General features: G+C 35.6%; 1 long non-coding RNA gene across 2 annotated transcripts in view; it reads right to left on the bottom strand.

Annotated features, from left to right (window-relative positions):
• Positions 1-23,505, bottom strand: part of LOC140506745 (uncharacterized) — a 33,821-nt gene that overhangs the window by 3,358 nt on the left and 6,958 nt on the right. The window contains exon 4 of one of the 2 annotated variants that reach the window (XR_011968064.1): positions 8,215-8,976. The exons of the other annotated variant lie outside the window; for it this stretch is intronic. This is a non-coding gene — a long non-coding RNA (uncharacterized lncRNA). Of the gene's footprint in view, positions 1-8,214; positions 8,977-23,505 lie in introns of those variants that run through there. 2 annotated transcript variants of the gene reach the window in all.

Here is a 23,505-nt window from a genome sequence, read left to right as displayed (position 1 = left end):
GATTTGTCAGAATTTCCCAATTTCTCTCCTGTGATCTCTTTTCTCTATGTTTGGTCACGAGTTCTTCAATTATCCATAATTCTGATTTTTGTCTTCCTTGCTCCTTTATTTATGAGGTGACATATCTAGATCACATATCCATTCAAAACTTATTACATGGAATAGGATATTAAACCTAATTTCTCCTAGACTACCTTTCTAGGAGTTTTTTGTCAAATCATGAATCCTTACTCCCCGTAATTGGGGTTCTGGATTTCTTTTGGATCATGTGTACCTAATCTGTTCCACTGTTCAACAACTTTTTAAAAAAGCTAATACTATTTTTTTTTTAGTGAGATCTGGTACTGCTAAGCATCCATGAAAAAAATCCACTTTTTCTACTATAAAATATTTTGATATCAAAATATTTATAACTGTACTTTTTGTGAGAGCAAAAACTTGGAAACAAGATGTCCATAGTAAAGGAAACTGTAGTATGTGATATAATTGAATATTACTGGGCTGTAAGAATTGATACAGAGAAGTACATGTAAAGATCTATATGAACTGAAGCAAAATGGAGTCAGCAGAATCAAGAAAGTTATACATACAATGATTGTGACAATGTAAATGGAAAGAACAACCATACACACAAATAAATCAAAAGCAAATGTTGCAAAATTATAAAGAACGGGCATTGCTTGAAAGAATAAATTAAAGAAAATGTTCCCACCCCTTTTCAGGGGTGGGAGATCCACAAATGTTGTGCATTGCACATATTTTCAGATTCTTTCAATGTATTGTGGTGGGTTATGTTTTTTTCAAAATATATATAATATATTATACTTTGTATATTATATATATTTTATCATTATATTATTGTTAATATTAAACTTATTAATTAATCGTATTAATATTGTTAGTATTACATATAATATATAATATAAATAATATGTAAAAATATATAATTTTTTATCTTATTAGTTTTTACCAGACCAGATCTTAATGGTGAAATCCAGAAAAGGTCGCAGTGAATCTTCTGTCCAGCCCAAATCAGCACAGAGAGAAAGATCCACAGAAACTGCAAACAGATTTGGAGCAAGAACAGCCAGTGGACAGAGTACTGCAGTGCCTAGGGAGAGGCTGCACACCGACACAAAGGAGTTCCCAGACTCATACTGGGGCATTGCAGTGGGGACAGGTGCCAACTGATAGTTTTGTTTCCCACTAACCAGTCCTAAATTGCAGATTAGAGGGGAAAGAACTACGCACACCTTTCCCAGCTCGGGGTAGGGGGAGGTATGGTGATTGAAAGAAGTTCAGAAGCCAGCAGCAGCATTGATTTAGACTCCAAGCTCAGAGCAGGGCCTAACTTACTCCTAGCATTGAACCCAGTTTGTAAAGGAATAACCAGGGAATAACCAGGAATAACATAAAGCAGGGAATCCAAAACAAGTTGGAGCCTACAAATCTGCCACTTTGAACCATCAGAGCTTTCCAGTTGGCAGAAAGGGGCAGAGTCCAACAACGCTGAGCCTGACAGACCCAAACCCAGGTCAGGAACTTGCAAACTTCAGGCTAGAGGCGCAGAAATCAGACTTTTCCCTGACAGAGACACCTTTGGGAACTCTGGAAACTTGTAAGTCCTCAAGTTGTCTGTGAAATCCTAGAATAACAACAGTCAATGTCCTAAGAAGGCAGCAACAGGACCAGCCTAAACCTTCCCTCTAGAAGTGTGGCACAGCTCAAGCCTGACATCAAGTGCAAAGTTAGGAGGTAGGCTAGAAAAATGAGTAAATGAAAATATTATCACAGCATAATGAGCAAGGTAGCAGAGACATTCAAGACACAAATCCATAAGAGAATGACTGAAAAACATCTACAAGCGTTTCCTCAGAGTAAAACTCAGTTTGGGCACAAATTCAAATAGAATTCCTGGAAGAGATAAAGCAAGGAGTTAAAAATAAGTTTAAAATTAATGTTTTCAGAAATGGAATAAAAGTGCTTGAGGAAAAAAATGGAAAAGAAATGGGAGCTATGGAAGAAAGAACTGGAAAAAAATTAAGCATGGCACAATAGGCATAAAACCTTGCCCAAGGAACAAATTTCCTAAAAATTGGAATGGACCAAGGAGAAGCCAATGATTTCAGAGGGTAGCAAGAAATATTAAAACAAAGTCAAACAGCTGGAAAAAATAGAAGAAAATACAAAGTATCTCAGCAAAAACAACTGAACTGGAGAAAAGATTGAACAGAAAACATTTCAGAATCACTGATCTATCTGAATGCCATGGTGCCAAAAAAAAAAAAAAGAATCTAAATATCTTCTTTTAAGAAATCTTAAAATAGAACTACCCAAGTCTCTTAGAACCAGAGGGCAAAGTGAAGATAGAATCTACCTGTCACCTCCTAAAAGAAACTCCCAAATGAAAATTCCTGGGAACATCATAACCAAAATCCAGAGCTTCCAGGTCAAAGAAAATATACTGCAGGCAGCCAAATAGAAAGAATTCAAGTACCAAGGAGCCAGCAGTCAAGATCACACACAATTTAGTAGTCACTTCAGGAAAGCCTAAAGAACTTGGAATCAGTATTCCAGAAGATAAAGAGAATGGGTTTACAGTCAAGAGTAACATCCAGCAAAACAATGTAATGCAACAGGAGAAAAAAATGGATTTTTAATGAAATAGAGGATAAAAAATATATTAAAATATTTTTAAAAAGGATATACAAATACTTCCAAGCATTCCTTATAAAAAAGACCAGAGCTGTGAATAAACTTTGATGTTCAAACACGAGTGAAGAGAAGCAAAAGGTAAACATTAATGAGCAATGATAAAGGACTGATGAAAAATAAACAGTTCACATTAAAATATGGGGGGATGATACATGTGTCCCCTCTGGATCCTATCATCATCAGGGATCCAACTAGAAGTAGTTCTGTTATGTATTGATGGTCTTTAAGAATGAAAAGAAGGGGGAAGAGGAATGTATTACAGGGAAAGGAAAGGAAAGCTAGGGAAGATTATGTCACATAGGGTGCATATCACAGATGCACCAAGGAAGAAGTGGCAGAGATTTGACTGATACTTGAATCTAACTCACATCTGAACTGGTCAAAAGAAGTTACACATTCACACAATTGGGTACAAAAAACATTTCACTCAAAAGGAAAATAAGGAGGAGATGTGGGGAGGGGGGGAAGGAAATGGAATTAGAGAGCAAAATAAGGGGGAGACGAGTCATAAGCAAAACAAACAAGGGTGTACAAAAATATTTGTATCTCTTTTTGAGGTGGCTAAGGATGGGAATCTGAAGGAGTGCCCCCATATTGGAGAATGGCTGAACTATATACATGATAGAATATTATTGTGATGAATTCTTCAGAGGACAAATGATGAAACATGTTATTCCCTTCTGATAAAGAGGTGAAGGACTCAGAATGCTGAATGAGACAAAAAAAAAAAAATGGGGCAGGGGGTGTGGTATGGCCAATGTGGAAATTTGTTTTGACTCACTAAACATGTTCTCAGTTGTGAAGGAGAGAAGAAATAGGATGAGAGAGTGAGAAAATGGATCTTCGCTGATAACACATATTATTTCTTTTAAAATATTTGTTGTATCAGATGGCTTTCTGGAAGGGTTAGGAAGGGGGATACTGGGGGAAACTGGTGATGTAAAAAACAAAAGATATCAATAAAAATGTATTTTAAAAATAAAAGTTTTTTTAAAATAATGTTTTGTAATTGGATTCTTGTAATTCCTATATGTAAGTGAACTCTCAAACATTCTGTAATTAATTAATGGATTTTCTCTCTATCTCTTTTTGCTGAATTTTGTTGATGATATACAGAAATACTAGTAATATATGTGAGTTTATTTTCTATTCTGCTTCTCTGTTTAAGTTACTCACTTTGGTTAATTTTTAGTTAAATCTATAAGATATACAAAAAAAGAAATAATTTTGATTTTTTGCTTCAATTAATTTTCTTGTCTTCTAGAACTATTATCAAACAACAGTTGTAATAATGGGCATCCTTATTTTGTCCATGATTTGTTGCAAAGGCCTCTAGTCTTTCCCTGGTACAAGTAATATGGGCTTATGGATTTAGATACATACTTTTTACTTTAGAGAAAGGTCATTTATATTCTTATGCTTTTTAATGATTTTAACAGAAATGGATGTTGTCTTTTGTTATTAATATTTCAATTTAATTTATAGTTTCCTAATAACTGAACTGACCTAAATCCCTATAAATTCAATCTGGTCATAGTGCATAGTCTTGTTGATATCTCATTATATCCTCTTTGCTACTATTCTATTCATTAATATTCATAAATGGTATTAATCTATAGTTTGCTTTCTCTACTGTGTGTCCCTGATTTAAGTATCATGACTATATCTGTTTCATAGAAGTAATTTGATAGGATCCCCTTTTCCTTGTTTTTTGGTAGTTTATGTAAAATTAAAAGTAATTTTTCTTAAATATGTTTGATAGAATTCACTTGTAAATCCATGTGGTCCTGGATTTTGTGGCTTATTCATTTTCAGTTTATGAGATGAGTTTATTATTTTAAGTTCTCTATTTCTTATTCTGTTCATCTGGATATTTTTATTTTTGTAAATTCACATTTAATTTAACCTATCTGCTTCATTGGCATAAATTTGAATTAGTTTGTCAATTTCCTTTATTTTCTTTTCATTTACTGTAAATTTTTTCATTTTTTTATGTTAACAATTTTTTCCCTCACTTACAAGAAATCAAACTACCTAATGATTTATGTCTTACTAGTTTTTTTAAAACCATATCTCAGCTTTATCAATATGACTTTTTTTTGCTTTCAATTTTCTTTCTCAGGGAATATAGTGATTCTTAAATTATCTCTGCTTAACATGTTTCTCGGTTGTTTTTTTATAGTTAGATAACTTACATTTTCCCAGTCTTTTAATTTTATTTTAATCTTCCTTTTTCTCCTGGAATCTTGGAGTTCTGATTGCTTCTTTACAATTTTCAGGGAGTTCTCTTACTTGTATAACATTTTCCCCACTTTCAATTTGAAGTTATTTATTCTTCCAATTTTTTATGAAGAATGTTTCTTTTACTTATAAGTACATTTTTTGTCTTTTGCTTCATTTCTTTCAACCATACTTGTGTCTATGAGTCCTCATGATCAAGACATTTTTTTCTTCTTTTTCAGAGGCACTGCTTGTTCTTACTGTATGATCTACAGATATGTTTCTTGAGTATCTTTTTCCCATAGTAGCTCTTTATTTGTCTACATTAACTTACTCATCCTTAATTCCTAATTGGGAATTTTGTATCAGAACCAGGCTCTACCACCTCCCACAATCTTGGATTGGGGTGGTTAGACCCTTTTGGTCCTGACATTTCTTTCACAGATTCCAGCTGCTGGCTTCCACCTCCTTTGGTGAATCTTCATTTGGGATTCTGTCGAGCTTCAGACTTCTCCTTACAGACTTCTGTGTTTCTTCAGTCTCCTGATTCATCAGGAGTTAGGGCATTGCTGGAATATGAACCCCTTGTAAATCATCCATTAGAGAGTTACAAGTTTCCAATCCCCTTGTAATGTTTCCTGTCAGAGTAGTGGCAAATTTCCATCCTCTTTTCCTGTTCTGGTGATGACTTTTCCAAAGGCAAGTCATGCCAGACTAATCTCATTTCCTTTTTGGCAGGTTTGCTAAACTACTAGATAAGGGAAATGCTGTGGATATAGTTACCAAAAGGTTTTAGCAAAGCTTTGGATTATCTCATACCATTCTTGTGGAGAAGATGAGGAGATATGGATTAGATGAGAATACAATTAGATGGATTCAGAATTGGTTCCTCAGCCAAAATCAAAGAGTAATTGTTAAAAAAAAAACAAACCACAAAACAGGAGTTTTCTAGTGGAGACCTGAGATCTATGCCTAAGCCTAGGGTGTTTGACATTTTTATCAATGACGTGAATAAAGGGATAGGTGGCAGACTTATAATATGGGCAGTTGACACCAAGTTGGAAGAGGTAACACATTGGTTGACAGAGTCCTCAGTTTCCTCATCTGTAAAATGAGCTGGAGAAGGAAATGTCAAACCACTCCATCATCTTTGCAAAGAAAACCTCACATGGGGTCACAGAGAGTCAGATACAACAAATGACTGAACAACACCATCAACAAAATGACAGGATCTTTACTGGATAGAATATAACAAGATGCAAAGTCTTAAGACTCTTGGGTACAAAAAAAACAACTTAAAAGTATAAAATGAGTTAGGCATTCTTAGAAAACAGTTCTGAGAAAGATCTGTGGGTTTAGTGGACTGCAAGTTTTAATCATCACTTTGATATGACAACCATCTTGCTCTGCATTGAGAGCTGTAGCTCACAGGAATAAAGAAGTGATAGTTACACTGTACTATGCCCTTGTCAGCCTCATTTGGGGTTCTGTATTTAGTTCTGGTGCCACAGTTGAGGAAGGATATCAACAAGATAGAAAATATTTAGAGGAAGTAAACCAGAATGAAGAAAGACTTTGAGTCCCTATCATGAGCATCAGTTGAAAGAACAAGAGCTGGTTGACCTGGAGACGTGAACTCTCAAGGAAGATATAATAATTGCTTTCAAGAATTTGAAGGCAGCTACTCTGTGGATGAGGGATTAGGCCTTTGTTTTGCCTCAAAGGGCTATAAATTATACACAGAGTATAAGTTATAAAAATGAAAACTTGGGTTTGATGTCAGGAAAAACTTCCCAACAATATCAGCTGTTCAAAAATGTAATTATCTGCCTCTAGATGTTGTAGATTCCCTTTATTGTTTCTGTTTCCCCTTCTTGGGGGGTTTTATGAAGAAGCTGAAAGACCATTTCTTCAGGATTGTAGAGTAGAGATCCCAATCATATATGGGTTGAACTAGATTTCTACTGAAGGCCCTTCTGAATCAAAATCTTTGATTCCCTGACCCAATGTTAGAAGGCATCTGCCTGGTTGACCATTTGAGTCCTAGGCTGGATGAAAGTGTTTACTATTGTTTCTATTTGGCTCAGTGGATTGAGTATGAGATATGGGAACAGAAAACTTAAGTATGATTCTTGCCTCAGACACTAAGCAGTTGTGTGATTCTGGACAAGATATTTAACATCCTCTAGCCTCAGCTTCCTAATCTATAAAGTAGGTATGATAATAGAATTACCTTCCAGGGTAGCTATGAGGATAAAATCATAATATTTTAAAAGTGCTTTATAAACCTTAAAATACTATAGTAAATGCTAAATATTTTTTATCTGATTCCACTTTTTAGGTACTTCTCAAAGTATGTGTGGAAGAACTAAGCTCCTTTCACATTTTACAATTGATCTTTCTTTCTTTTTTTTTTTTGGTCAAGGCTGCTGATTTATCAATTGAAAATAAAGAAACAAAAACTCTTTACAATGGCAGTGAATATCTTCCTACCAAAAAGACAAGAAGTGGGTGGAGAAGCCACTGCAGGGACCTATTCAAGAAATTGATAATAATTGTTATTGGAATTTAAGGGACCTCAAGTCCATCCCTTCCCTCTTCAGGACATCCTCCCCTCAGCTGTCAAACTAATCTTCCTAAAAGTACAGGTTTGACCATGTCATCATTGCTATTCATCAATCTCCAGTGGCTCCCTATTAACTCCAGGGATTTTTGGCTTCAAAAGAATCTTGTAAGCTGACCCCTTTCTTCCTTACCTTTTCAGCCTTCTAACACCTTCGATCATTGTTGTTTCAGTGGTTTCTGCTCTTCATGACCCCATTTTGGGGTTTTCTTGGCAAAGATACTGGAATGGTGTGCCATCTCCTCCAGCTCATTTTACAGATGAGGAACTGAGGTGAACAGGGTTAAATGATTTTCCCAGCGTTACACAGCTTCTCCCCATGTTCTCCTCCATGAAGTCTTAGTGCTTTTATTAAGAGAGGTCATCATTCCTTTTTTATCACAAATCAGTGATGGCATTGACTATGACTCCAGCTTTCAAAATACATTTATCCATACTTCTGCCAATTGATAGTTAGTAGAAAGGAAAGATGTCTACTTCAAGTAATCAATTCCTGCCATTTATTGAAAAAAAAACAAGACTAGTAAAAAAAATTGTATATCTATAAATTTAATTCAGGACAAAAATTTAAAGAACCCAGGTCTCTATATTTACACATTAACAAAGTTACAAATTCAATTTAAGATTCCAAAATGGATCCATGGAGATATGTACATTTTTATTTTAAAATTGTATCATATAGTAAATCAAGAGACATATGTTATAGTGTATGGAGAAATGGCTTCTAAATCAAGAATTGGTTTCTGACACCACATACTGGCAGTCTAATTGTTGTTGTCTTTCATTCTCAAAAGAGACCAATAACATCAGGCGAATGATGTCCCGACTTGCAAGTGAATTGGATTTAAGTGAGGTTGTGCAAAATCATCAGTCTCACTCTCTCCTCCATAGTCACAGGAGTCCAGCGGCAAGACGTAGGTCAGAATGACTGGAGATGGCCCCAGATGCAGTGGGAGACTTTGGCCTTTTCAAGCTAAGGCTTTCCCAGGTTTCAATTTACTGGAGGCAATACCCATTCAACAATTAAAGGATAGGTAAGAATTGAGTCAAAGATGGTCTGGTTTGCTTTCATAAAATAATCAATCAGAGGTGGAGCCAAGATGAAAAACAGAAGAAAAACCAAGAAGTTGCCTGAGCTCTCCCCAGTTTCCCTTAGAAACAACACTAATCAAGACTCTAAATGAATTCTGAAGTGACAGAATGAACAAAAAGACAGAGTGAAACAATTTTCCAGTTCAGGATAACTTAGAAGGTCTTCAGGAAAGGTCTGCTTCACTGGAGTAAAAGGTGAGCGCAACTCAATGCAGATGGTATCCAGGTAAGCCAGCAAAAGGCTCTTAGTCACAGCAGAGATCAGCAATGTAGGCTCCTACATCCTGGCTGAGCAGGCTAGTGTCACAGCAGGCCATCTGTGAGACCTTGAGCCCCAGCACAGAAGGCAAATTGTTAGCCCTGCAACCCCGGCACAGCAGGCACAACTAGGCTGGGACACCCTGGCACGGTGGGCAAACCATCAGCACCTGAGGCCCCTGCTTGTAAAGCCAGTGACCAGGCCCCTGCCCCCAGCACAAGAGGCTGGGAACCATGCCTGCTGTGTAGAGCTCAACTTTTTAAAATGAGCAAAAAGCCAAAAAAGCCCTCACCATAGAAACCTACTATAGTGACAGGGAAGATCAAAACACAAACCCAGAAGAGGACAACAATGTCAAAATTCCTACATGTGAAGCTTCAAATGAGGATGTGAATTGGTCTCAAAAAAGGTTTTAAAAATCAAGTAAGAGAGGTAGTGGGAAAGGAAACAGGAGATATGCAGAAGAATTATGAAAGAAAAAGTCAGCAGCTTAGGAGAGGAAGTACAAAGGAAGACTAAACAAAAGCCAACTGAAGAAAATAATTTCTTAAAAATTAGAATTGGGCAAGTGGAAGCTAATGACTCTGAGATATCAAAAATCAGTGAAACAACATTAAAAAATAGAAAAAAATGTAAAATATCTCATTGGAAAAACAACCGACCTAGAAAATAGATCTAGGACAGAAAATTTAAGAATTATTGGACTACCTGAAAGTCATGATCAAAAAAAGAGACTGGATAGCATCTTTCAAAAAGTGTCAAGGAAAACTGCCCTGGTATCCTTGAAATGGAGGGTAAGATAGTAATTGAATCTACTTATGACCTCCTGAAAGAGATCCCAAAATGAAAATTCCAAGGAATATTACAGTCAAATTCCAGAATTATGAAAGAGAAGTGAAGGAAAAAGTAAAGGAGAAAATACTGGAAGCAGACAGAAAGGAAAAAATTGAATATCAAGGAGCCACAGTCAAGATTACACAGGACTTAGCAGCTTCTACATTAAAGGATCAGAGGGCTTGAAATATGATATTCCAAAAGGCAAAGGAGCTTGAATTGCAAGCAAGAATCAACTACCCAGAAAAATTGAGCATAATCTTTCAGGGGAAAATTCAATGAAATAGAGGACTTTCAAACTTTCCTGATGAAAAGACCAGAGCTAAACTGAAAATTCAGTCTTCAAATATAAGACTCAAGTGAAGCATAAAAAGGTAAACAGGAAAGAGAAACAAAAATATTTAATAAGATTAAATTGTTTATATCCTTACATGGGAAGATTATATTTATAACTCTTGAGAACTATATTTCTATTAGGGCAGTTACAAGGAATGTATATAGATTTTGAAGTGATGATATAATGAAAATTAAGGGTGAAAAAAAATTATACTGGGAGAAGAGGAACTGAGGAAGCAGAATAGAGCAAATTATATCACATGAACAGGCTCAAAAGACCTATTACAGTAGAGGGAAAGAAGGGAGGGGGTGAACACTGTTTGAACCTTACTCTCATCAGATTTGACTCAAGGGGAAACATACACACTCAGTTGGGTACACACATTTAGCCTACCCTATATGGAAGTAGGAGGGGAAAAGGGAGAGGAAAGGGAGCTATACAAGGGAGGGCAGATTGAAGGAAGTGGTGGTCAGAAGCAAAACACTGGTGAAAAGGGACAAGGTGAAAGGAGAAAGAAAAGTATAAATGGGGGAAAAGTAGGATGGAGGGAAATACACAGTTAGTAATCATAACTGTGAGTGTGAATGGGATGAATTCTCATAAAATGGAACTGGGTAACAGAGTGGATTAAAAATCAGAATCCTACAATACATTGTTTACAAGAAACACATTTGAAACAGAAATACACACAGAGTAAAGGTAAAAGGCTGGAGCAGAAGATATTGTGGTTAGGCTGAAGTAAAAAAAAAAAACAGTGGTAGCAAGTCTGATCTCAAGCAAAGTAAAAGCAAAAATAGATCTAATTAAAACAGATAAGGAAGGAAACTACATCATGCTAAAAGGTACCAAGTAATATCAATACTAAACAAATATGTACCAAATGGTATAGCATCCAAATTCTTAAAATAGTTAAATAAGTTACAAGAAGAAATAGAGAGCAAAACTATACTAAGTGTGCCCTTTCAGAATTAGATAAATCTAACCACAAAACAAACAAGAAAAAAATTTAGGAGATGAATACAATTTTAGAAAAGTTAAATATGATAGGCCTCTGGAGAAAATTGAATGGGGATAGAAAAGAATATATCTTTTTCTCAGTGGTACATAGCACCTATACAGAAACTGACCATATATTAGGGCATAAAAATGTCACAATCAATGCAGAAAGATTAAATGTATCCTTTTTAGATCATGAGTATGTGTAATAAGAGGCGATGGAAACAAAGACTAAAAATTAATTGGAAATGAAATAATACAATCCTAAAGAATGAATAGAAACAATCAATAATTTCATCCAAGAAAATGACAATAATGAGACAACCTATCAAAACTTATAGCATGCAGCCAAAACAGTTCTTACGGGAAATTTTGTATCTGTAAATGCTTACATGAATAAAATAAAGGGGAGATCAATCAATTGGGCATGCAGTTAAAAAGCTAGAAAAAGAACAAATTAAGAACTCCAATTAAATACCAAATTAGAAAGTCTGAAAATCAAATGAGAGATTAATGAAATTGAAAGCAGAAAACTGCAGAACTAGTAAATGAAACTAAGACCTGGTTTTATGAAAAAAAAAAATTAAATAGCTAAACCTTTGGTTAATTTGGTTTTAAAAAAAAGAAAGAAAAATTACAAGTATCAAAAAATGAAAAGGGTGAAATTCACCACCAATGAAGAGAAGACTACAACAATAATTAAGGGCTATTTTGCCCAATTACATGTCAATAAACCTGACAACCTAAGTGAAATGGATGAATATTTACAAAAATATAAATTGCCCAGATTAACAGAAGAGGAAATAAAATACTTATATAATCTCTTTTAGAAAAATAAATTGAACAAGCCATCAATGAATTTCCTAAGAAAAAATATCCAGGACCAGATGGATTTACAAGTAAATTCGACTAACATTTAAAGAACAATTAATTCCAATACTATAAAAACTATTTGGAAAAACAGGTGAAGAAGGAGTCCTACCAAATTTCTTTTAGGACACAAATATGATGCTGATATCTAAACTGGGGAGGGTAAAAACAGAGGAAGAAATTATAGATTTCCCTAATGAATATTGATGCAAAAATTTTGAATAAACTATTAGTAAAGAAATTACAGCAATTTATCACAAGGATAATACACTATGACCAGGTGGAATTTATACCAAGACCACAAGGCTGATTCAATATTAGGAAAATTATCAACATAACTGACCATATCAATAACAAAACTAACAGAAATTATATGGTTATCTCAATAGATGCACAAAAATTTTTTGACAAAATACGTTATCCATTTCTGTTAAAAACAGTAGAGACCATAGGAATAAATGGAGTTTTCCTTAAAATGATGAGCAGTATCTGTCTAAAACCATCTGTCTAAAACCATTTATGTAATGGGCATAAGCTACAAGCATTCCCTACAAGATCAGGCATGAAACAAGGATGCCCATTATCACCACTATTGTTCAATATTATCCTAGAAATGTTAGCTATAGCAATAAGAAAAGAAAAAAAATTAAAGAAATTGGAATAGGCAACGAGGAAACAAAAGTATCACTTTTTGCAGATATGATGGTATACTTACGGAATCCTAGAGAATCAACTAAAAAACTACTTGAAACAATTAACAACCTTAGCAAAGTTGCAGGATACAAAGTAAATCATCAGCATATACAAACATAAACCATCAGCATTTCTAAATATTACCAACAAAGTCCAGCAGCAAGAGATAGAAAAAAAATCCATTAAAAATGATTCTAGATGATGTAGAATATTTGGGAGTCTACCTGTAAGACAAATTCAGGAACTATATGAATGCAACTACAGAACACTTTTCACACAAATAAAGTCAGATCTAAACAACTGAAAAATTCCAGTTGCCAATGGATAGACTGAGCTAATATAGTAAAAATGACAATTTACCTAAAATAGTTTACTTATTCAGGGCTATACCAATCAAACTACCAAAAATTATTTTATAGAGCTAGAAAAAGTAATAATAAGATTCATCTGGAAGAACAAAAGATCAAGAATATCGAGGGAATTAATGAAAAAATTGCAAAGGAAGTCTGGCTATACCAGATATAGAACTATATCATAAAGCAGCAATCATCAAAATTATTTGGTACTGGCTAAGATATAATGGTGGAGGAGTGGAATAGGTTAGGTACATAAGACAACGTAGTCAATGACTATAGTAATCTACTATAATATAGTAATCCAAAAACTCCAGTTTCTGGGACAAGAACTCACTATGTAACAAAAAACTGTTGGGAAAACTGTAAAATAGTATGGCAGTAACTAGGTATAGATCATCTCATACCATATATCAAGATAAGGTTGAAATGTACAGGATTTACATATAAAGGGTGATGCCATAAGCAAAATAGGAGAGCAAGGAATTGTTTACCTGTTAGATACATGGAGAAGGGAAGAATTTATGATCTAACAAGAGATAAGAACATTATGAAATGAAAAATGGATAATTCTGATTACATTAAAAAGTTTTTGCACAAACAAAACCAATGCAACCAAGATTAGAAAGAATGGAGAAATGTGGGAAACAATTTTTACAGCCATTGTTTCTGATAAAGGCCTCATTTCTCAAATACATAGAGATCTGAGTCAAATTTATAAATATACAAGTCATTCCCCATTTGATAAATGGTCAAAGGATATGAACAGGCAGTTTTCAGATGAAGAAATTAAAGCTATCTGTAGTCATATGAAAAAATGTTTTAAATCACTATTGATTAGAGAAATGCAAGTTAAAACAATTCTGAGATGCCACATCAAAACTATCAGATTGGCTAACATGACAGAAAAGGAAAATGATAAATATTGGAGAAGATGTGGAATAACTGGGACACTAATGCATTGTGGTGGAGTTGTGAACCAATCTAACCATTTTGGAGAGCAATCTGGAACTATGCCCAAAGGGCAAGATCCAGCAATACTACCACTAGGTCTGTGCCCCAAAGAAAGCATAAAAAAGGAGAAATGACCTACATGTACAAAAATATTTATAGCAGCTCTTTTTGTGGTAGCAAAGAATTGGAAATTGAGAGCCTGCCCATCAATTGGGGAATGGCTAAACAAGTTGTGGTATATGAATGTAATGCAATACTAAAATGATAAGTAGGTGGATTTCAGAAAAATCTAGAAGGACTTACATGAACAGATGCTGAGTGGATGAGCAGAACCAGGAGAACACTGTACACAGTAACAGCAACATTGTACAATGGTCAATTATGGTCAACTATGGTCGACTTAACTTTTCTCAGTAATGCAATGATCCAACACAATTTCAAAAGATTCGTGATGGAAAATGCTATTCACATCTAGAGAAAGAACTATGGAGTCTGAATGCAGATCAAAGCATATTATTTTCACTTGTTTTGTTTTGTTTTTTCTTTCTCATGTTTTTCCCTTTTGTTCTAATTCTTCTTTCACAATATAACTAGTGTGGAAATATGTTTAACATGATTGTATATGTATAACCTATATCAGATTGCTTGCTTTCTTGGGGATAGGGAAGGCATGTGGGCAGAGGAAAGGGAATGGAGGGAAGGGAGAAAAATTTGGAACTCAAAATCTTACAAAAATAAATGTTAAAAACTATCTTTCCATTTAATTAGAAAAATTAAATACTATTAAGTGCAAAAAATAATAATCAATCTGGGAGGGAAAGACCCCCAGAGTTTCTCTGAGCAAATAAATCACTTAATTTCTCAGTGACATGGACAACACTCTAAGACCCTAAATTACAGAGAATGTGCTCTGCTGCATTTGGAGAGGAAGTTGCTCATTTGGAACCCTTTCCACCAACTATTCCATATGGAAGCATAGTTCCAATCCATAAAAAAAAAAAGAAAAAAGGTAAAAAAAAATGAGGAATAAAAGTAAAGAGATTTAGGTTCTTATCCAGCTATGACTTTGGGCAGGATATTTAAACTCTTTGTGCTTCAGTTACCTCTTCTATAAAGAAAAAAGGAGTTGGACCCTTCAAGGCTCTTACAAGCTCCTTTGAAGTAGGAGCATCTTTGCTGAGGGAAAGAATGAGAATGGGGAAGGAGAGCAGAAGATACAAAGGAATTGCAATAGGACTTGGAATGGACCCGGGTTCCGTTCCTCACTTTGCCATCTACTACTTTTATGGGCTTGGTCAAATCATTACCTCCTGGGATTGAGTTCCTGATCTATAAAATGATGGGGTTCGGAGTACACTTACCTGTAAGTTCCTTCTGGTGCTAAACCCATCATTGATTCTTAATAAAATTTTGAATTCTTTCAATGTTTAGTAAACAGTGAGTTATTTTAGTGACTCTCTACCTTCTTAATATGGCCACCTATTCAGTTAAAGGACTAGAAATTACCTTAGAGATCATCTAATCTAGTCCTCAAATTTTACACAGGAGGAAACTGAGGGCCTAAGAGGTTATTTACCCAAGTCCACACAGGTAATATGTAGGCAAACTGGGTTAATCTGCCTCCAAATCTCCTCTTTTTCCCACTGCCTTAAGTTTGCTGATTAAGTTGATTTGAAATAAGTCTTGCCTCAACTGATAAATTCATTTTGTTCATCTTTAAGAATGAAGGGGAGTAAGGCAAAAGTAGGAGTACACATGATGCATCCAGCAACAATGATCAGTACCAATTGTTATGATTATGAAAATGAATTAATTAGCTATGCCATGGTCTGCTCCTTTCACCACAGTCTATTTTAAAAGTAGGAAATTTTTTTCATTAATTTTGAAGGTAATGGAAGTAGTGTATTACAAAAAGAGCATCAAATTGCGTGTGTTTGCTGCATACGATTAAGAATAAGGAGCCTATTGCTTAGTTAAATAACTGAACACTTGTCCTGCAGAAGTAGTGGTATTGATATTTAGGCAGTTTTAGTGTGTTGTCAAATTTAGTACAGACACAAAATGAGTAAGAATATGATTATTTTATTAAACCCAAATTGTCTACACATGCTGACAGCAGCAGTGGCAGGAAGTGGGAGAAATAGTGAGATTAACTTGGCACATACTAGTATTGAACCAATCTTGATACTTAACTAGTAGTCCCAGAAGAAGGAATAGAGCAAAAGAGAGATGGCATGGTATAGAGAACAGAGGGCTAGACTTAGAGTAAGGAACATAGGAGTTTAAATATTACCTCAGACAATGACTGTGTGGCCCTGGATTTGTGACTTAATCGCTCTCAATCTCCTCACGTGTAAAATGGAAATAATAATAGTTTCTACATTACAAGGCTGTTATGAGGATCAAACAAATAATGTATGTAAAGCATCTTGCAAACATTAAAGTTTTATATTCCTTCTATTTATGAGTTCATCCCACTGATTCACAGTTATGATTGCTAATTGTGCAATTTCCCTCCATCCTATCCTATACTTACTTGTTTTTTTTTAACCATATCTGCTTCTTAAGAGCCTGTTTTGCTTCCGACCACTGTTTTTCTTACTCCACCCTCCCTTTTACCACCACCCACCTCTCTGTTCTTTTCTCTTAATCCCTTTCCCTCCTAATTCCTTGTTGGGGAGGATGGTTTTCTGCATTCAACTGTGTATGTATGTGTAGTCTTCCCTTCTTGAGCTAGTTCACATGAGAATGAGGATCAAATGGCCACTCCCCTTTACTATCCTCTTCACTGTCTAAAACTCCTCTTTTCATGTCCTGTTTATGTGTGAAAAATTTCTCCATTTTTCCTCTCCTAGTGCATTTTTTTCCCCACCCTTCCATTCTTCTTTTGAGGTTGTCCAAATATAATAGAATCACACCCAGACTCTCTAAGTGGTCTCCCTCTAAAATCCCTGGTGATCTTTCCATATAAGAATATAAACAGTTTAATCTTGTTTAGTCCCTTAAGACTTCTCACTTGTATTTACCTTTTATGCTTCTCTTCAGTGCTGTGTTTGTTAAATTTTCTATTTGGCCCTGGTTTTTTTATCACGAATATTTGAAAGTCCTCTATTTTACTCACTGTCCATTTTTTTTCCTCCTGTATGATTCTATTCAGTTTTTCTGGGTAGATTATACTTAGTTGTAATCCTAGATCCTTTGCCTTCTGGAATATCATATTCCAAGCCTTCTGTTCTTTGAAAGTGGTGGCTGCTAAATGTCATGTGATTCTGACTGTGGCTCTGAGGTACAGAATTCTTTCTTTTTTGCAACTTGTTGTAGCTTCTTCTTGATCTAGGAGCTCTGGATTTTGGCTATAGTATTCCTGGAAGTTACCACTGGTAGATTCTTTCAATTTTTCTGATCATTTTAATTAACTTAATTTTGTCCTGTAACTGCCTAAGTCATGGTTTTTTGTCTCTGAACTTAACTGAGAAATTCATCAGGCCTGTAATGAGTTAACTTTAGAAATTCAGTTCTGTTAATCACCATTCTTTTCTTGACTCAAAGAAATCTGCTATACTTGAGGGATGGACACCAGAAAGTCTTGCCCAGTATCTATACACCACCAAGCTATCCTTCAAGGATGTATGGTTTGTTCTCTGAATGGTAAAGAAGATTTTTATGCTTAGAGTTCAGTTTCCCAGGATCCATGGCCATAACAATCTCTTGTTATCCTAAAAAGTATCACCTGTGTAGACTGTAAGGGATCAATAAAGCAGGTGGGCACTGGTCAGTGAGTAAGGAACCCTTAATCAACCCACATCAAGGCTTAGGGAGAGAGGAGACCGCTGAGGGAGAGAGGAGACCTCTGACAGAGAGAGTGAAGGGGGAACCTTTAGAGTTGAATGCACAAGCTGGAATGCAGTGTGTGCCTTGACTGGCCCCATTGAGGCTTGAAGGGATTTAGGAGAATGCACAAGTTGTGTGCCTGTCTCAGTGGACCCCATTTGGACGTGGGTGTAGTTGCCCCCACCCCTTCTCGCTAGTCCCTGCAAGAAGGGTGATTAGGGAGTACTGTAGGAGTTAGTGATTTGTCAGCAACCCTTGTGAAAACACTGAAACATGAATAAAGAAAGATTATTAACCCCTTCGAAGGGGCCTGTCCGACCAGATCAAAAGTGAAACTGTGCTAGCAGCCCTCAAATGTGCTGTGTTTATTGGGGATACACTATACAAAGAAGTTTGATCTACTATCTCTGACCTTGCAGGTAAAGTTAAACAAGGGACATTTCTTCGTCACAAGAATATGTAGTCATTAGACTGTGCATACCTTCTGACCTAGTGATGCCACCATTAGTCATATACTCCAAAAAGATCAAATAAAGAAGAAAAGGACCTGTAGCAACAAACTTGAAACTATGAGGTGTGTACCTATTGGGGAATGACTAATAAAACTGGGTGGAATTCTGTGAACTGATGTACAGTGAAGTAAGCAGAACCAAAGGAACAATTTATACAATGGCAACAATGTTATAAAGAAAAACAGATTGTAGAAATCTGATCAATGTAATGACAAACCATGATTCAAGAGGACCTAAGAAAAGGCAGGCTGCTCACCTCTTGACAAGTGATAGCCTTAAAAATGTGCAATGAGACATACATTTTTGGATTTAGATAATGAAGGAATTTGCTGGATTTAACCAAGCATACTTGTTGTGAGGGTTTCTTTTTTGTTGCTGTTTAATGTGGGATTAGGGGAGGTGAGAAAGAGAAAGTAAATGCTTAATTGGAAAAATAATAAAATAAAATAAAAATGAGACAAAAAATACCTTTAAATTACAAAAGAGTGTGTAAAATATCTGAGAATCCATTCATGAAGACATATACAGGAATTATATGAATATAACTATGAAAAAACTTTATAGAAACAAAGGAAGACTCCTGGAAAGGAACTAACTACATGTGACTGTGTTTTGCCAATATAATAAAAACTACAATACTACCTAAATTAATTTACAGATTCAGTGTCATACGAATCATCTACCAAAGGATTATTTTATAGAACTAGGCAAAATAATGAGATTCATCTGGAAGAACAAGTTAATATTCTCAAGGGAAATATGAAAAAAGTGGTAAGGAAGGATGCCTACAGTACTAAATCCCAAACTATAGCAAAAAGTAGTCATTGTTAAAATAACTTGATACTAGTTAAAAAGTAAAAAACTTGATAAAAAGAACAGATTTGGAACACAAGAGCAAGAAGAAACACAATAGCATAATATTAGATACTCAAGGACATCAACTACTGGTATAAGATTTCACTCATTATCTGAAAAACACCGCTGGGAAAATGAGAAAACAGTCTAGCAGAAGTTACTGTTAGATCAAAAGTTTGCAAACTTCAAAACACAAGGCCTAGATATAAAAGATCATATTATAAATTAAGAGGAGAATGGAAGGAAATAGCATTCACAAATACTGCTGGGGGAAGAGTTTTTATCTAAACAACGAATAGAGAGGATCACAGGAGAGAAAATGGATAATTTTTATTTCATAAAATTGAATAGCTTTTGTATACACAAAATTGATATAATCCCATGAGAAAGGAAAGAGTTAGCTGGGAAAAAATTTTTCGTAGCTACTTCTCTGTAATCTAATATTCAAGATTGTGAAGGAATTGATGCAAATACATTAAAAAGAGCCATTCCTTATTTCATAAAGGGCTAAACACTATGGATAGTTCTCAAGGGAAGAAATTCAAGTTTTAAACAACCATATGAAAAAGTGCTCCAAAATAGAAGAATTATAAATTAAAGCAACTTTGAGTCTCTTCCTCACATTCCATTATCTGACTGGCAAAGATGACCAAAAAAGAAAAATTGTTATTATTATTAGAGAGGATGTGGGAGGATAAGTAAATTAATGTTGGTAGAGCAATGAATCAATTTACTCATTTTGAAAATCAATTTAGAATTATATTCCAAAAATTACTAAACTCTGTATATACCCTTTGACACAGTAATACCTCTAATAGGTATATATCCCAAAGAGATTAAAGAAAAAAGAAGAAAAAGACCCTCAAGGAAGAAAATATTTATGGGGAGGGGAGAGTAAGCTTTTATTGTCTACTATGTGCTAGACACTGTGTTAAATGATTTACAAACATTACAAATACTATCTCATTTGATCCTTACAACATTCCTGAGAGGTAGGTGCTTTTTTTTTTTTTGTAGTGGCAAAGAAACCAAGAGGATGCCATCAATTGGAAAATGACTGGACAAATTATGCTTTATGAAAAACAGAATATTACTGTGGCATAAGAGATGATAAAAAGGTTGAATTCAAAGAGATGTAGGAAGACATATGCATTGAGGCACAAAGAGGTGAGCAGAAGGAGAACCTGGGAGTGATAGTCTAGTTGCCAAGCTGATAAAGAAAGTTATGTTGTTCTTGTGTTTGTACATTGTTCTCAGAGAAGAACATGACATCATGGAGATGATGACATGACTTACAATTGACTTTGATTAGAGTGAGGGAGGGTTATGCAAGGTCATCAACCTCACTTTCTCCTCCAGAGCCATCAGGGTCCAGATATTCTTCAGGATGACTGGACATGGCCCAGGATACAATGGAAGACCCTGGCCCTTTTAGGCCAAGGTCATTTCAGCTTCTCACCTTTAGTGAGGTAATGTCCATTCAGTGAATAGGCCTCTTTAAGAAGTGAGTCAAGGGATGACTCTTTAATAATAATAATAATAAAAAAACAAAACAAAACTGGGAGGGGAGGACCCTGAGGGTTGCTGGTCAAAAGACAAACAGTCATTATTTACATTCACTCTGAGGCAGAAGGGCCCAAAAAATAGCCATGAAGTGGCGCTTGGGCAGGGACTTGTTGTCCAATCTATAAGCTCCAGAGTAAAATGGGTTTGAGGCTTGGTCTTTGAGTGATCTCTAGAAAAGCATCGTATAGAAAAAAATTAGTGCTTGAGTTTTGACTTGAAGAGAAGACTCTTTCCTATCTAATTTATTAGGCAAAGATGAAAAAGGAGTGTATTCCAGTCACCGGGAACAGTCAGCAGGAAGACATGTAAGATTGAGAGGTGTGTAGCCCAAGGAAAAGGTAATTTTGGCTGGACTGCATCATGTAGGAAGAGGAGTAAAGTCCAACAGAACTAGAATGATTGGAGTCATATTGGGAAGGGTTTTAAAAGCAAAGGAGGAGCTTCTATTTGATTTTAAAGGCAATTTTGAGCTACTGGAATTGATTGAGAAGGGGAGTCACATTGTCAGATCTATGTTTAACGAAAAGCACTTTAGCAGTAGTATATAGGATGAATTGAAGCAAGAAAGGCACCCAGGAGGCTTGCAAGAATAATCAGAAGTAATGAAGGTCTGAATTGCAGTTCTACTGTACTGTAGTGGGTAGAAGGGATTAAATATGAGAAATGTTGTGATGATGAAAACAACAAGAATTTGACAAGTGATTGGATATGTGGGATGAGAAAGACTAAGGAGTGGAGAATAATGTGAAGTTAAGAACCTGAGAAACAGGAATAACAGAGCTTTCAACAAATAAGGAAGTTTGGAAGAGGGGTGAGTTTGGGGGAAATAATGTTTTGTTTTGAACATGTTGAGATTGAGAAGATTCTCAATCTATTCTGAAATGTCTTGCAGGTTGTTGCTGGTCTTTCATTCTCAAAGAGGACCAGTGACATTAGGTGGGTGATGTCATGAATAGGATTTAAGTGAGGCAAAACTGTGCAGTCATCAGCCTTACTCTCTCCTCCAGAGTCATCAGAGTCCAGTGGCAAGATAAAAGTCAAGATGACTGGTGATGGCCCAGGAGGCAGTGGCTTTTCTAAATTAAGATCTTCCCCAGGTCTCAATCTGTGGAACATTTGGGACTGATATATATATACATATATATATGGGAGTGATAGTTAAATCCATGGGAGCTAATAAGATTACTAAGAGAGAGAGTGTGAAAATAAGAGTCTAGCATAGAGCCTTAGTAAACACTCACAGTTACCAATCAAGATATGGATGATGAACCAACAAAAGAGAATGAGGAGAACCAGCAGAGAGTACCCTGAGATAATGAGAGAATATAAGAGAGGCTGGTCAACAGTGTCAGATACAGGAAGTATATCAAGAAAAATGAGGCCTGGGAAAATAACATTAGATTTGGCAACTAAAAGATGGTAACTTTTGAGAAAGCAGTTTTAGTTGAAGGAAGAGGAAGGAAGACAGACCACAAATTGTGAGAGAAGACGAAGTGGAGGCAATGAAAGCAAACAGCTTTTTCTAAGCATTTAACTGGGGGAAAAAAGATTATCATAGCTTGAGAGGATGGTCAGATCTAGTAGAAGTTTTTATTTATTTATTTAATGTTCTACAATCACTACCAAAAAGTTTAGATTTTTACCCCCCCACCTACCCTCCACTACCCTCCTCCCTCCCCAAGATGCCATACAATTCTACATAGGATCTACATATACTTTCCCATTGAACATGTTTTCACTATAGTCATGCTGTACAGACGAACTACAATAAACGGAAGAAATCATATAACAAATCAAAGTATAATACACATAACACACATATACAAATATGATCTGCTACATTCTGCAAATAATTCCATAGTTCTTTCTCTGAGTGTGGAAGGCATTTTGCCTTAGAAAACCATTGGGAATTATTGGGGTTTTTTTTTTAAGTTCTTGCATTATTACAAAGTTCCAAGTCTACCAGTGAAAACTCTCACACACTGTAGTCGGTGCTATGCACAAAGTTCTCCTGGTTCTGCTCCTTTCACTCAGCATCAGATCATATAAGCCCTTCTAGGACTCTCTGAAGTCTTCTTGTTCATCATTTCTTATGGTACAATAGTACTCCATTACATTCATATACCACAACTTATTCAGTCATTCCCCAATTGATGGGCATCCCCTTGATTTCCAGTTTTTGGCAACCACAAAGAGTGCTGCTATAAATATTTTTGTACATGTGGGACCCTTTCCCATTTTTATGATCTCTTGGGGATACAGTACTAGTAGTGATATTGGTTGGTTAAAGGGTATGCACATTTTTGTAGCCTTTTGGGCATAGTTCCAAATTGCTCTCCAGAATGGTTGGATGAGCTCACAGCTTCACCAACAATGAATTAGTGTTCCAACTCTCCCACATCCTCTCCAACATCTATCATTTTCCTATTCAGAAGTTTTTTAAAGATGGGAGAGAGGGGCATGTTTGAAGGCTATAAGGAAGGAATCAATAGAAAGGGAAAGGTTGGAGTTTGGAGAGCAAGAAGAGATGAAGTTAAATCTGCAGGAGAAGATGGCTTGGGAAGGAATCAAAGGCAAAGGTAGAGGGGATGGCCTTGGCAAGAAGGGTCACCTCTTTGTCAGAGACTAGAGGAAAGGAAGAGAAATGGCAGATGATGTCAAGGAGTTTTCAGATGAAAAAACTGAGAAGTGGTATTCACCACTGAATGACCTCAATTTTCTTAAGAAGTTGACCTTCGATTGATCATTATGGGGGTAGAGTCAAGATGGCGGAGTAGAAAGATGCACATACTATA

This window comes from Notamacropus eugenii, chromosome 5 (genome assembly GCF_028372415.1).
Source record: "Notamacropus eugenii isolate mMacEug1 chromosome 5, mMacEug1.pri_v2, whole genome shotgun sequence".
Classification (NCBI taxonomy): domain Eukaryota; kingdom Metazoa; phylum Chordata; class Mammalia; order Diprotodontia; family Macropodidae; genus Notamacropus; species Notamacropus eugenii.
This window is presented reverse-complemented; position numbering and strand designations above follow the sequence as displayed.